This window comes from Bison bison, unplaced genomic scaffold, assembly GCF_000754665.1.
Source record: "Bison bison bison isolate TAMUID 2011002044 unplaced genomic scaffold, Bison_UMD1.0 scf7180017864092, whole genome shotgun sequence".
Taxonomy (NCBI): Eukaryota; Metazoa; Chordata; class Mammalia; order Artiodactyla; family Bovidae; genus Bison; species Bison bison.
In genome coordinates, this window is record NW_011494664.1 from 3,289,248 (window position 1) to 3,305,224 (window position 15,977).

At 38.8% G+C, this 15,977-nt stretch overlaps 1 pseudogene across 1 annotated transcript; it reads right to left on the reverse strand.

The window, feature by feature from the left end:
- Nucleotides 1-7,769: 7,769 nt before the first annotated feature.
- Nucleotides 7,770-9,419, reverse strand: LOC104987319 (annotated as a pseudogene). The gene has a single exon (XR_825116.1). The product of XR_825116.1 is annotated as a cytosolic 5'-nucleotidase 3A pseudogene (transcript).
- Nucleotides 9,420-15,977: the final 6,558 nt, after the last annotated feature.

Sequence of the window (15,977 nt, forward strand, 5' to 3'; positions counted from 1 at the left end):
TCTTCATCTAAACAGAAAGACTAGGCACAAAGTAAGCCGCTGGAAGGATTCTTTGGGGGGAGGGGGTTGTTTTTGTTTTGTTTTTCTTTCTGTTTTTTATTAATTTGGCTCTGCCCCAGGCGAGGTTTGGGGCGGGGGGGCGCGGGCATGTGGTATCTCTGTTCCCTGACCAGGGATCCAACCGCAACCCTGCATTGGAAGCATGGAATCTTAGCCACTGAACCTGCAGGGAAGTTTAGCTGGGAGGTTAGATTTTAGAAAAATTTCTGAACTCTTTCCCAATTATTATTATAACTGTAATAATTGTTACTATTCAGTTAATGTAAGCTGTAACTCAAACTACACCAAACTGAAAAACCTTTCACTCCTGCTTGCCGGCAAACCGTTCTAGCTTCTTCAGATTAGTTTATAATTCTCTGGACTTCAGCCAGCAGTTAGAAGCCAAGATAAGATGATGAAAGTATCTGTACTCCCACTTGAAGTCAGTGGCAGGAACAGGCTGCAAAAGCAAGTCCACTTTCTGGGAATTCTATACATAGTTTTGCAAACATGCATATCAAGGTAGTTTAACAAAAATCATCAAAAAATCACCCACCAAATTGCCCTGGGAAAAAATGCCTTGCTTTCAGCAGTTCAATACACTATGGAATTGGAAGACTCTATGGTCTTGGTTGGGGGTGGGATGAGTGCAGACTACAGCAATGCCCCAGAGCCCATCCTCTTGGTATGGCTCCAAACCTAACCAGATGTGTAATTGCCCCAGTTTGGAGAAGCCCTGGAGCCTAATGAGTTTAAGGGGCTCATCTGGAAGTTTGGTTCTAGGGATCTGAATCAGTTTGGCAGTGAGATGGCAACCCACTCACTTCACTCAATCAACTTCATGGGATGGGAGGATGACTCACACACACAGGCTTCTGGAACCATCTAGCTTCATAAGCAGTGGTGTGACCAAGCCTGTTTCCACAATCCTGCTCTAGTCCCAGTGAGCCTACAGCTGCTTCCTGAAGCTGTGGGTGAGGTAGCTTATTATCTCCTCTGTAGAAGCAGTTAGCTTTTTTACTTGTTTTCGTTTTTGGCTGCACCATGTGGCATGTGGGATCTTAGTTCCCTGACCAGGGATTGAACTCACATCCCCTGCACTGAAAGTGTGGTCTTAAGCACTAAACTGCCAGGGAAGTCCAAAGAACTCTGAAGTTTTAACAGCTGGGTCTTTCACATGTCCAGTTTCATTGGCAGGCATGGCAATGATATTGGAATGGCATGTAGGCTTTCTTTCATGGAAATCTCACTAGATCCTATTCTGGATTGTTCTCAAGACTTGTGTCCTTACAGCTGGCAAGCCAAGGCAATCAGTGAGCATGATGACAATCAGAAATCAGTCATGGAACAAAATTCTTTTCCTTGTCTCCCATGACCCTGGAAAATTTTCTTAACACCTCCACACATCTTCCTTGGTAGGCTATCACTTCCATTGATGAGCAGGGAGGAGGTTTCATAGACCTTTAGAACTTTTAGTCTAGAAGAAAACTTAGCAAATTCCCTAAAGAGGGCTGAGAGGTTTGACCTCATTTTGTGGGAAATTAAATGGGAAGTTCTCTATCCTGCGTAGCTTCCTGATCCCATCAGCATCATACCTGACTCAACTAATGCAATCCTTCATCCTTCTAGGGAGTGGTGACCTGGGAAAATAGCTTCAGACTTATTATATCACCTTTTTAGACATTGTGTGTATGTGTGTGTTAGTCACCGTTTTGTCCGATTCCTTGCGACCCCATGGACTGAAGCCTGCCAGGCTCCTCTGTCCATGGAATTCTCCAGGCAAGAATCTGGAGAGGGTTGCCATTCCCTTCTCCAGGGGATCTTCCCCACTCAGGGATTGAACCTGGTCTCCTGCATCGTAGGCAGTTTCTTTACCATCTGAGCTACTAGGGAAGCCCTTTTAGACATTAGACTGTATCTAAAGACAAAAGCTTCACTGATGTGGATCAGATAAAACTTCAAAAATGTAATTAAAAATCTTGGGAAATTAAATTCAACTTAATCACGGGGGGGGGTGGTGATGGTGGGGAAACATACACGGTATAAGATTTTGTGGGAGGAAATTGTTTAATGACTCAAATAGGTTATTGAGTTTTTATAAATGTGTGTGTGTGTGTGTTTCAGATCCAAATAAGCTGTTTTAGGTATAAAGGAACACATGAATTAGTTTTGGCATCAAATGGTAAGATCACAGAAAGGTCATGAAATGTAATTTCCATTTCCTCTGAACACTCTTACAGATTGTATGCTTCACCTGGTTTGCACCCTGAATCAACTTACCTTGGGTTGCTTACAGAATATAAGGCAAAAATAAATATTAATATAGCTAGAAAGCAGGTAATAGGAAGTCCTCACTAGAAATTGGCTGTTGGGTTGCCAAGAAGCAGCAGGTAACTTAACCTAAGTTCTCACTGAAGTCATTCAGGTGCATTGCCCATTCTGGCTCCTGTCTAGGCATTCCCGATGTAGACCTTGTGCAAAGGCAGATAGAATGTGGCTGGTCTGAAGACTTCCTACAGTTGACAATGACACTCAGTACCACAGGGGGTGGAGCACTTCAGAAGTAATTGCTTCTTTATTGCAAGTCTAAAGGGAAGCCATTTTGGCCTGCCTGCACCCATGGGCAGGTAGTAGAGAAAGACACTGTGTTACTTTTCTCTCAAGGTATAACAAAACAATCCACAAAATGACATCCTGCTAGCCTGAAAGGTTGACTGTTTGTCAAAAGCAACCTTTAGTCATAACACCACAGAGGAATGTGAGGGGAATTAAAACATCCTTGATGGTTTGCAGCTCTCAAAACACGTTCATGATCTTTCAAGCCTCATATTGCTTCTCAGAGGCAGGTAAGAAATATTTTCTTATCATTTTTCAACTTGGGATAGAAAGGCCAGAGAGTTAAGAAATAGAAAATTTAAGATTGGAAGTCAAGCACTAGAGAATCCACCTCACGAAAATTTTAATAGTTTCCAGATTACGAAGCACTTTCTTCATAGTATTGGCAAACACTCTGTGGCTCTCCACATCTGGTTAACCTCTTTACTTTATTGCCCAATAATCATATTTTAAGCTGTTGAAATCCACAGTGTATCTACTCCTGAGGTCACAATGATGTCAAACATCCAAGAGGCTTTTAGGCTAACCAGTCAAAAACTGCTGCCTGCTTTCTAAGTCCTTTTCTTTCTTCATGACCAGTTCAAAGTCTTAGCTTCTCAGAGAAGGTTTATATGATAAGGCCATTGGAAATGTATTCCTTCCACTTTTGATCTTTGAACAATTAAAGTACTTGTAAACCTATCTCCTGAGACAGAGTTAATTATTAATTATTCCATAATTTTTCTCTTGTCTCTCCCAAGTTAACCATAAACTTTAAAATCAGCCCTGATGTTCTATATTTCTCCCATGACGTCCCATAATTCCAAGTTCAGTAGCAAGCAGTCTATGAATATTTGATGGCAAATATTGATAACTTTTAAATTTTGTAGTGTTAAGTAGATCTTAAAGTTAATGAGGAAAGAATAGGGTGGTTTACTGTCATTAATCATTTGAACTTATCTATTTGGAATTGGCTTTTCTTGATGTTGGAAATTGTTTCTGCTTAGGGACTATACAGATGGTATTTTCAGTCTTTGGACTCCGAACTATTCAAAAGAATGTTCAGAAACCAGCAGGATATCTGATATTAAAAGAAAAAATATACTCAACAAAAGTATTGACCAAAATACATATTTTATGTAACTTAGTGATTGTCGGAGATAAGTGATCAGGGAAGATTCTGACTAGGTTATACTGTGTTGAATGTTAACAGTATGGGGATATTATTCTAAATTGATTTCTTCCAACAAATCAGAGAGGCCTTTAATGATTTAGTATATGACTTAGGCCATTTAGTTTGTGACAGGCCGTTTCACATATTTTTCTAAGTTTCTATTTTTTTAATGTCTACTATTCTTTGTATTACCTTTAAGAAATGGTATATATTGCAGTAAGAAAAGATGTAGACATATCATTATCAAGTTAAGCACATCAAAGATAGCAGTTTATCAATCAGTAAGAGCTGAAGTGGAAAATAGTTACTTGTTTGCATGCAAGTAACAAAAGAAAAGGAAAAGGCCAGTTACTTTGGGGTTGACTTGGCAACATCAATGCAGTTCGTCTCCTTCCACATTAGGCTTGACAGACCAATGAAAAAGGAGCATCATTTAGGGATTAACTTGGCTTCAAAGTTGCCCCAGAATTACTATATGTCAAGAATGTTTTCCCTACTTTTGTTCATGATATAATTTTCCTGCTACCCATTTACAATTAAATCTGCTTGCTGCTGCTGCTAAGTAGCTTCAGTCGTGTCCAACTCTGTGTGACCCCACGGGCTGCAGCCTACCAGGCTCCTCCATCCCTGGGATTCTCCAGGCAAGAACACTAGAGTGGGTTGCCATGTCCTTTTCCAATGCATGAGAGTGAAAAATGAAAGTGAAGTTGCTCGGTCATGTCTGACTCTTCGAGACCCCATGGATTGAAGCCTAGCAGGCTCCTCCATCCATGGGAGTGTCCAGGCAAGAATACTGGAGTCGGGTGCCATTGCCTTCTCCTGGGGTAAATTAGTACTGAATTTTGATTGAGTCTAGACTAAGCAAGGCTCCAAGTAACAGTAGGTGGGCTTTTCCTTGCCATCTCCTGGGCATACGGGGTAGCTAGTTATTTTTGTTCAGCCTTGCAATCCTGGCCTGCCAGAAATTTTTTGACAAGAGATGACTACACAGGAAATAAACAAAAGATAAGCATTAAAATGTTAAATGTTGTCAAAAGCTTTGGGCTTCTCAGAAATGGGAAGTTTTCAGAAATTTGGTCTGGGCTCAGCAAGAAAAGAAAATCTTAGAGGGGATCAGCTAGTTTAAATAGCTTCATTTTTTTGATACTACAGAGATCCTTTGTGGAAGTTAGACTTCTAAGATTGCACTTAATGATGGTCATTTACTATACTGTTTTTGAACACCATTATCTTCGTAACATTTTTAAGGAGAATATCCACTTCTGCGTGAACTTACAATATCATTCATTCTTATTTAATATATATTAGAACATAATTGATTGCTGTTTTAATAAGAATAATTGTGATGTGCTTATATGTGTGTAATTTATGTACTTCCTAGAGAATCAGAACTCTGTTGGCCTCCCTTGTCACTACTTGACAAATACTGAAAGACTCAACATTTGACAAGTAATACTTTGGACACCTGATGCAAAGAACTGACTCATTTGAAAAGACCCTGATGCTGGGAAAGATTGAAGGCAGGAGGAGAAGGGGATGACAGAGGTTGGATGGCATCACTGACTCAAAGGACATGAATTTGAGTAAGCTCCAGGAGCTGGTGATGGACAGGGAAGCCTGGCGTGCTGCAGTCCATGGGGTCCTAATCCTGAATATGATGGTATTAGGAGGTCAAGCCTTTGGAAGGTGAGGAGGGCTGATCTATCATGAATGGGATTAGTGTGGACATAAGAGAGGCTCCACACTGCTTCCTTACTCCTTTTCATTGTGTGATAACACAGTGAGAAGGCACCATCTATGAACCAGAAAACAAGATCTCACCAGACACTGAATCTTTCAGGACCTGGATCCTAACCTTCCCAATGTCCATAGCTGTAAGCAATAAATTTCTGTTGTTTATGAGCTACCTAGGAACTTTGTTATAACAGGCCAAAGGGACTAACACAAACAGTAGCAACACCAACAAAACAAAATTAAAAACAGAAAACTAGGAATGGACTATATAGTGACATTTACCACAAAACTTTCCATAAACCTTATCATGAATAAGCACTTTTATGCATTTTTGAAATATTATTTTCATAAAAATTGGGAATTAGGAAATTGAGCCCAGTGACATAAGAGGTGTTGCAATGCCAAACCAAAAGTCACAAAATCCTAGAAATTCTGGCTAATGATGGACTATGAGTAGCTTACTAACCTGTTGGGGTTTTAAAGCATGGCTTCCTCTGGAGGGTAAACTGACCAGACCATTAATAAAATGTTTTGCTTTGAATCATTTTGGTTAAAAAAATTTTTTCAGTTTTAGTAAATCAGACGGAAGTAATTTTCTTTGGAACAGAATGTTCCTTGGAAACAACTTTCATTTTTCCCTAGTTTAAATTTGAGAACTAAACTGGTGAATGCTATGACCAAGGACTATGTCATAGAAAAGAAAAAATAATAGTGGCTAAGATATTAGAAATAGACTAAAGCTGGTTTTGCTCACAATATGATTATGCACAAGTAATTTTTTAATAATAAATGACAGTTTTGAAAGTTTTATATAGAGTATATCCAATTAGCTTTCCATGAAGATTTGAAAATAAAATCATAACTTAGATTGAAAGAGTACAGTTAATGAAGGGAAGAATTGACAACCTGTATTTCATTAAAATGAAAACTTTATTTCTGCAAAAGACATTACCAAGAGAAAGAAAAGTCAGACCACGGACTAGGAGAAAATATTTGTGAAAAACATATTTGATGAAAGACAATTGTCAAAAATACCCAAAGAATTCTTGAAAGTCAAAAATAAGAACACAAATAGCATGATTAAAAAATAGGAAAAAAGATTTTAGAAAAACTTTACCAAAGAAGATATACAGATAGCAAATAATAGGAGATACTAAATATTATTAAAAGATATTCTATATTATATATCATCAGGGACATGCAAATTAAGACAACAAGAGTGAAATACCACTACACATCTATTAAAATGATCAAGATCCAGATACTGACACCACCAAATGCTGGTGAGGATGTTAAGTAATAGGAACACCCGCTCACTGGGCTTGGGAATGCAAAATGGCATAACCAGCTTGGAAGACAGTTTGGCAGGTTCTTACAAAACAAAACATATTTTCTGTTTACAATCTCTCAATCATTCTCCATTACCTAAAGAAGTCAAAAACTATGTCTACACAAAAACTTGCACACAGGTATATACAGCAACTTTATTTGTGATTGCCAAAACTTGGAACCAACCAAGATGTCCTTCAATAGGCAAACGGATAGATAAAGTATTATATATATAGACAGTGGGATATTATTCAGTGCTTAAAGGAAATGATCTATCAACCTACAAAAATAAGGAAACTTAAATGCCTATTATGGAAAGAAGCTAACCTGAAAAACCATACATACTGTATATTCCAACTATAAGACATTCTCACTGGAGAAGAAGAAGGCAAACCATCACTTCATGGCAAATTGTTGTTGTCGTTCAGTTGCTCAGTCGTGTCTGACTCTGCAACCCCATGGACTGAAGCACATCAGGCTTCCCTGTTCTTCACCATCTCCCAGAATTTGCTCAAACTCATGTCCATTAAGTTGGTGATGACATCCAACCATCTTTCACCCTCTCCTCCTCCTTTCCTCAGTCTTTCTCAGCATAAGGGTCTTTTCCAATGACTTGGCTCTTTGCATCAGGTGGCCGAAGTAGTGGAGCTTAGCTTCAGCATCATCCCTTCCAAGGAAATCAAGGGGTTGATTTCCTTGAGGATGGACTGGTTTGATCTCTTGGCTGTCCAAGGAACTCTCAAGAGTCTTCTTCAGCACCACAGTTCAAAGGCATCAATTCTTCAGCACTCAGTCTTTTTTATCGTCCAGATCTCACATCTATATATGACTACTGGAAAAACCATAGCTTTGACTATATGGACCTTTGTTGGAAATGCTTTTTATTTATTTATTTATTTATTTTTATTTTTTAAGGTTTTTCATTTCATGTTTATCGTCAGTGCTTTGATACAGAACATTCTGTAATAATTAGTGACATGTCGATACCAATGGATATTTTTCAAACATCAAGTACCAATATTTTTTGGTAAATACTGATTTTTACCAAACAAAAGAACTAAACATAAGTTTTAGGAGATGATTAATACCATCAGCGTAATTCACCCAAATTATAAAAATAACAACACTTAAAATCATGCACATTATTTCATCATTTCATAAAACTTTTAAAACTTCTACAAACTTTCCCAATATAAAAAGATTCCTCGAAAATGTCATAATAACATTAAGCTACAAAAGTCATTCTGGAAATTTAGGGAGTTATTTTTCCAATTTTAGCTCTAAGAATTTTTTAAAATCTGTTAAAAAATATATAGTGAGGAGTGTGTTGAGAGAGGTGGAGAAATAGGAACTTCCAGTTGATGGATTCAACAAATCTGAAAATACTTCAGTAATACAGAGGAAAAACTTCAGGAGCAAGAATATATTATAAATAAAAAAAGTCTTTTAGCCAGATGAACAGATGAGCAGCTCTTTCATCAATTGCACCCACGGGCGAGAGGTCTTCTTGAAGAATGGTTGTTTATAGAATCTTCTGTAAGATAGAGTTGGCTACATCCAGTGATTCATCTTTTACTAGAACAATATCATAAGAGTCCATGTACTTTTCTAAAAGCTCATCCACTCTATCATTTAGATACCCAATTTTCAGGATGTGTTCCACATTGGCTACTCCATCTGCCATTTTTAAGTCCCCTTGGGAGTCTCCCAGGAGAATTATGTTGCTATTGTTTTTTAGTTGATTGAAATATTCTGTATTCTTCAAGGAACCATCATGTTTGTTAAACACATGAATTAGTTCTCCTTTAAATCCTTTGAGCAGCCCATTGTCATCAAAATCCATGAAGTTGGACACCACTTTGACATTTGGGTAATATACACCAGCTTGACGGATAACTTCCTCCAGCACATCACCGATACCAGCCGAAAATATGAACACAGGAATACCGTATTGTTGCAGCTTATCAAAGAAATTCTCATATCCTTCCTTGAGCATAATGTCAGATTCTTCCACAATTTCTTTAAGTTTGGCTTTCGGTAAAGCCTGTTCAACAAGCAAACTATGTGATTTAGTATACCATTCTACTATATAAGGGTACTTCTCTTCTATAGTAAGAACAGGATCAACTTCAATAGCATAATGTTTTTCCTTTAGTTGCAGTAACTTTTCTCGATATTCATCTGTGATTAGCTTATAGTTGTCAATGACATTATGACATGATGGGCATCTTTTTCCTTTGTAGGAAAATCGACTCAGTGTCATATCAAAGTCTGTTATTATCTGAAGTTTAGCAGCTCCTCCTTTGATAAGACCACAGATAATTTCTTCTATTCTTGTAGGGTTCTTGATGTGAACTGAATTTTTCTGGATTTCTGGCATCATTTTGATGATCTTGGTCTTCCGGCCTGTCTTTCTCTTCAAGGTGAATATGTACTGGGCCAGCACCACCCCCGCCACCAGGGCGCACACGCTGGCGCTCGCTACCGCGCCCACCCTTGCCACCGCAGCTCGATCCATGGACCTGGCCTCTTTTGCCTCGCGGTTCGAGAAGAGCTGGAAATGCTTTTTAATAATGTCTCTGCTTTTTAATATGTTGTCTAGGTTTGTCATAGCTGTTCTTCCAAGGAGCAAGCATCTTTTAATTTCATGGCTGCAGTCACCATTTGCAGTGATTTTGAAGCCGAAGAAAATAAAGTCTGTCACTATTTCCATTGTTTCCCCATTTATTTGCCATGAAGTGTTGGGACCAGATGCCAGATCTTCATATTTTGGATGCTGAGTTTTAAGCCAGCTTTTTCACTCTCCTCTTTCACCTTCATCAAGAGGCTCTTTAATTCCTCTTTGCCTTGTCATAAGGATGGTGTCATCTGCATATCTGAGGTTATTGATATTTCTCCCAGCAATCTTGATTTCAGCTTGTGATTCATCCAGCCCAGCACTTCACCATGATCTACTCTGCATATAAGTTAAACCAGCAGGGTGACCACACAGTCTTGATGTATTCCTTTCCCAATTTGGAACCAGTCTGTTGTTCCATGTCCTGTTCTCACTGTTGCTTCTTGACTTGCATACAGGTTTGCAGGAGGCAGGTAAGATGGTCTGGTATTCCCATCTCTAAGAATTTTCCACAGAATTTTCATGGTAAATTGATGGGGGAAGTGGAAATAGTGACAGATTTTATTTTCTTGGGCTCTGCAGCTTTTAAATCACTGTGAATGGTGACTCCAGCCATGAAATTAAAAGATGTTTGCTCCTTGAAAGGAAAGGTATGACAAACCTAGACAGCATATTAAAATTCAGAGACATCACTTTGCCAACAAAGTCCATAATAGTCAAAGTCATTGTTTTTCCAGTAGTCATGTATGGCTGTGAGAGCTGGACCGTAAAGAAGGCTGAGCGCTGAAGAACTGATGCTTTCAAATTGTGGTGCTGGAGAAGACTCTTGAGAGTCCCTTGGACTGCAAGGAGATCCAGCCAGTCAAACCTAAAGAAAGTTAAACCTGAATGTTCATTGGAAAGACTGATGCTGAATCTGAAACTCCATTACTTTGGCCACCTGATGCGAAGAGCCAACTCATTGGAAAAGACCCTGATGCTGGGAAAGATTGAGGGAAGGGAGAGTAGGGGCGACAGAAGATGAGATGGTCGGATGGCATCACCAACTCAGTGGATGTGGGTCTGAACAAACTCTGAGAGATGGTAATAGACAGGGAAGCTTGGCATGCTGCAGTCCATGGGGTTGCAAAGAGTCAGACATGACTTAGCAACTGAACAACAGCAATATTACATTCTGGAAAAGACAAAACTATGGAGACATTAAAAAGATCAGTGGTTGGCAGAGGTTGAGGGGCTGGGTACGGAGAGCATAGAGGATTTTCAGGGCAGAGAAAATGCTCTGTATGATATTGTAGTGATGGATACTTGTCATTATGCATTAGTCCATACCATAAAATATGTAATACCAAGAGTGAATCCTATTGTAGACCAAGGATTCTGAGTGATAATGATGTGCCAATGTAAGTTCATCAGTTGTAAAAAATGCATCACTCTGATGGGAGAATTTGTTAATGGGGAAAGCTATGCTTGTGTAGAGGCAGGAAATTTCTATACTTTCCTCTCAATTTTCTGTGAACCTCAAACTATTAAAAAAATAAGCTTTTTTTTTAATTAGAAAAAATTTTTGAACAAAGTGTTTTTTAACCATGATTGTTGCCCTATCTAGATTCTACTTATATATCAATGCCACTAACTTTCTGTGACATCTTAACTTATTACTTCTTTAAGTGAAAATACCAAGACCATCTTCTTCATATGACTGTTGAGAAGAAGAAAGGGGATAGCTATGAACCTTTTATTTTTTATATTTCAAATTGAGATAAAATTTACATGTGAAATGCATACATCTTAAGTGTACAGTTCAATGAGTTTTGAAATATGTAGACAAGTAATCAAGATATAGAACATTTCATCACCTCAGAAAATCTGTGTTCTTTTCCATGCAGTCTCTCTTCTCCAGAGGAACCCATTACTGTTATTAGTTTGGCTGTACTTGAATTTCACATGAATAAAATCATTCAATATGTATTCTTTTGTGCCTTGTTTCTTTTGCTTGACTTACTATTTGTGATATACATCTGTGTTATTGTCAATATTAGTAGCTACCAGGGTCCAGCTCCGGTTGGATCCAGGGATTCCCTCGGGAGGACAGCGTCGGCGATTAAAAGAATAGAGAAAGAGATAAGGAAAGAATTTTGCAGTTAAGAAAATAGAGGAGAGAAAAGAGGCTGATATTCCTTGGTTTATGCAGAAAGCCAATAAAGCCCCAGCACGGGACTTGCTCTGTTCATGTAGGCCGCAGTTGCCCTCTCAAATCGCTGAAGGTGCCCCATCTTAGGCACCTTCTCGAGTGGGTCTTAGAAGCCCAGGCAGAAAAGTGAACACAAAGAGCCCCTGCACTCCAGGGGATCAGCCTGAAAAGGAAAAGGAAAGAGAAAGAATGACACGGGGAGACCAAGCCTGATGAGCAAGGCCCGTAGCTTTATTTTCAAAGGAAGCTTATATACCTTAAGTTGAGCATAGAGGGTGTGAAATCATGCAAAGTCAGCAGTCTGATCCTTATCGAGACCAGGCTTTCTTTTCTGCAAACTTATCCTATACAAATGGTTTAGGTGATTTACATCATCTTCTGGCCAGAAGGCCTGTTAACATTTTATGACTCTGATAAAGGTTTGTCAGCCATAAGACTTATTTTCTCTAAGAGTAATTATTTTAAAGTTTGGCGCCATCCTCCGAAGGTGTTAGATAAAGTTGCATTCCTATAGGGCAGAGGTGCAGTGGGTTTACAACAAGGAAAGAATTTATTACCTTAAGGGTCTAAAGTTGTTAGCACCAAGGCCACTACTTATTTTTTCTATGTACCAACTGTATTAATTAATACACTTTCAAGGATACAATACAAGGGATGTGGAAACTTGGCAGCAAGCATTGGCTCAACAATGAAATCTTCTACTAGTTCTAACAATTTCTAACTCTCCGAGAGGCTCTATACTATTTGAATATCTTAAGCTTCCCGTGCCTCTCGCAGTTGGGAGACTGTAAACAATTGTATGAGTAGCTGTAGGAGTCTGGGTAAACCTGTCAGGCAAGTTAGCCATCTGAGGGGTTTGGATTGAAACACTCCTATTATGCCCAAGAGGCTAATTAGCTAGAGCTCTAAGTTGATTTCCTTCAGAGAAAGGTGATCGGGGATAGCCCCCCGTTAATGTCAGAGGAGTTGGTGAAAGTCGTAAAATAGTAAAACAGACAGATTCTGGTTTTGGGGTAGATGCTCAGGCAGGTCCAGGGGGGCTCCTTGAGTCCTGACTCGCCTTTGCATATCAGGCCTCTCTGCATGACCTTTGTCATGGGTGGGAACTCCCGTGCTGGCTCCCTGCAAGTAGCTATTCCTTTTCATTCAGTTGAATGTTCCTTAAATAATTCATATGAGATTCAGGTGTACAAATACACCAAAATTTGTTCACCCATTCATCTGTGAATGGACAACTGGGTCATTTTCAGTTTGGAGTTAACAATTTGGCTTTATGAGTAAAGTGTCCATGAGTAAAGTATACATTAAACATTGTATAAATATTTTTGTGTGTTCTCAGAATAAAGATGGCCATAAATTACTGTTGTTTCTCTCATTTTAATATGACACCTATTTTTCATACCCTTGAATCTGAACTGTTGCTGTGAATGCTTCAGATCAATATAATTTGGCGGAAGTGCTGCTGTGTAACTTGTGAGTGTTTATCTGCTGTGTCCACCATTGTCTTCTGGAAAGTTCCTTCTAGGAACTCAACCATTCTGCTGTGTAAGGCTCAAACTATGTGCAGAGACCACAGGGAAGAGAATCCAGGCACTCCAGCGGATGTCCCCGGTTAGGTTCCCAGCTAAAACAAGCACCAGTTGACATCCATGTAAATGATTATCTTATGCATTTCAGCACAATCAAGTTTCAAAAGACTGCAACTTCACCTATATGGAGCAAAGAACCACCTGAATGAGTTCAATCAGCTCAGATAATTCTGAGACAAAAAGCAGCTATTGTTTGAAGTCATTCGATTTTGAGGTTTTTTTAAAAAAAAAACAAAAACACAGGAACAGATGAATAAAATAAATATTTTTATTTTTTGGATTAGTACCTAGGAGTGGAATTGCTAAGTCATAGGAGAGGCACTCCAGTACTCTTGCCTGAAAAATCCCATGGGCAGAGGAGCCTGGTAGGCTGCAGTTCATGGGGTCACAAAGAGTTGGACACAACTGGGTGACTTCACTTTCACTTTTCACTTTCATGCATTAGAGAAGGAAATGGCAACCTACTCCAGTGTTCTTGCCTGGAGACTCCCAGGGATGGAGGAGCCTGGTAGGCCGCTGTCTATGGGGTCGCACAAAGCCGGACACGACTGAAGCGACTTAGCAGCAATAGCAGCAGCAGGATATGTATATAGTCAGCTTCATAAAAGACCTAAATTGTTGTTATATTCCCACCAGTAAAGTAAAAGTGTTCTGGTTATTCCACATCCATATATATTTTTTTAAATTTTAGCTTCTGGTGGAGACATTAATTAATTAATTTTCATTTTTTAGTAAAAAAATATTTTGATGGTGCCACAAGGCTTGTAAGATCCTAATTTCCCCATCAGGGATTAAACCTGTGCCCTTGAAATTGAAAGCATGAAATCCCAACCACTGGACTGCCAGGGAATTTCCTGGGAGAGACATTTAATGGAAAACCATTGTACTGTTAATTACTATCTCATGATTATTAGTGATGCCAAACACTTTTCCAGGTGCCTTGCTACTTGTAAGTTTTCATTTGTGCAATATATTTTCAAATATTTTGGCTATTTTGTTTTAAAATAGTGTGTCTTTTTATTATTCATTTGTAGAATTTAATTATATATTCTAGTTAGTACGAGTCCTTTGATTGATCAATATAATGTGACAATTTCACCCAGTCTACAGTTTAAGTTTTTATTTTCTTAAGAATGTCTTTGAGGGGCAGAAATTTTAAATTCTGATGAAATTCAATTTAACCACATTTTTCTTTGTGTTTGCCTGCTCAGTCATGTCTGACTCTTTGTGACCCCATGGACTGTAGTCCACCAGGGTCCTCTGTCCATGGATTTTCCAGGCCAAAGTACTGGAGTGGGTTGCCATGCCCTTCTCCAGGGGATTTTCCCCACCCAGGAATTGAACCCGTGTCTCCTGCATCTCAATTGCAGGTGAATTCTTTACCACTGTGCCACCATTTTTCTTCAACGATTAATAATTCTTTGTATGACCTCTCTAAGAAATCATTATCACTCCAAGGTTGAAACATATTCTCCTGTGTTTTCTTCTAGAAGCTTTATCCTTTTAGCATTTTTTGAGTATAACTGATTTATAAAGTTGTGTTACCTTCTGCTGTACAAAGTGAATCAATTATATATATGCATGTATCCACTCTTAAGATTCTTTTCCAGTATAGGTAATTACAGAGTATTGAGTAGAGTTCCCTATACTACACAGTAGGTCCTTATTAGTTATCTATTTTATACGTATTCATGTGTCTATGTCAATCCCAATCTCCCAGTTTCCCCTCCCTCCTTTCCATCTTGGTAACCATAAGATTGTTTCCTATATCTGTTACTCTATTTATGTTTTGTAAATCAGTTCATTGTACTATTTTTTAAAGATTCCATCTATCAGTTCAGTTCAATCGCTCAGCTGTGTCCGACCCTTTGTGACACCATGAACCACAGCACGCCAGGCCTCCCTGTCCATCACCAACTGCCGGAGTCTACCCAAACTCTTGTCCATTGAGTCGGTGATGCCATCCAGCCATCTCATCCTCTGTCATCCACTTTTCCTCCTGCCCTCAATCTTTCCCAGCATCAGGGTCTTTTCAAATGAGTCAGCTCTTTGCAACAGGTGCCCAAATTATTGGAGTTTCAGCTTCAACATCAGTGCTTCCAATGAACACCCAGGACTGATCTCCTTTAGGATGGACTGGTTGGATCTCCTTGCAGTCCAAGGGACTCTCAAGAGTCTTTTCCAACACCACAGTTCAAAAGCATCAGTTCTTCTGTGCTCAGCTTTCTGTATAGTCCAACTGACATCCGCATATGACTACTGGAAAAACCACAGCCTAGACTAGACAGACCTTTGTTGGCAAAGTAATGTCTCTGCTTTTTAATATGCTGTCTAGGTTGGTCATAACTTTCCTTCCAAGGAGTAAATGTCTTTTAATTCCACCTATAAATAATATCATATTTGTCCTTTTCTGTCTGATTTACTTTACTCAGTATGACCATCTCATGGCCCATCCATGTTGCTGAAAATGGCATTTTCTCATTTTTTGTGTGTGAGCTTTTATGTTTATGTATATGGACCAAGTCAAATTAAATTTTTATGAATTGTTCCAAGTAGTGCTTGAAATTTATTGCTTCAGTTTTGCTTCCATGTAGATATCCAGTTATTCCAGCAAAAGTTTTTGAAATGTTTTCCAATTGAATTTCCTAGGAACCTTTATCAAAATTCAATTAATGGTATGTATGTGTGTCTATGTTTGTATTTATTTGA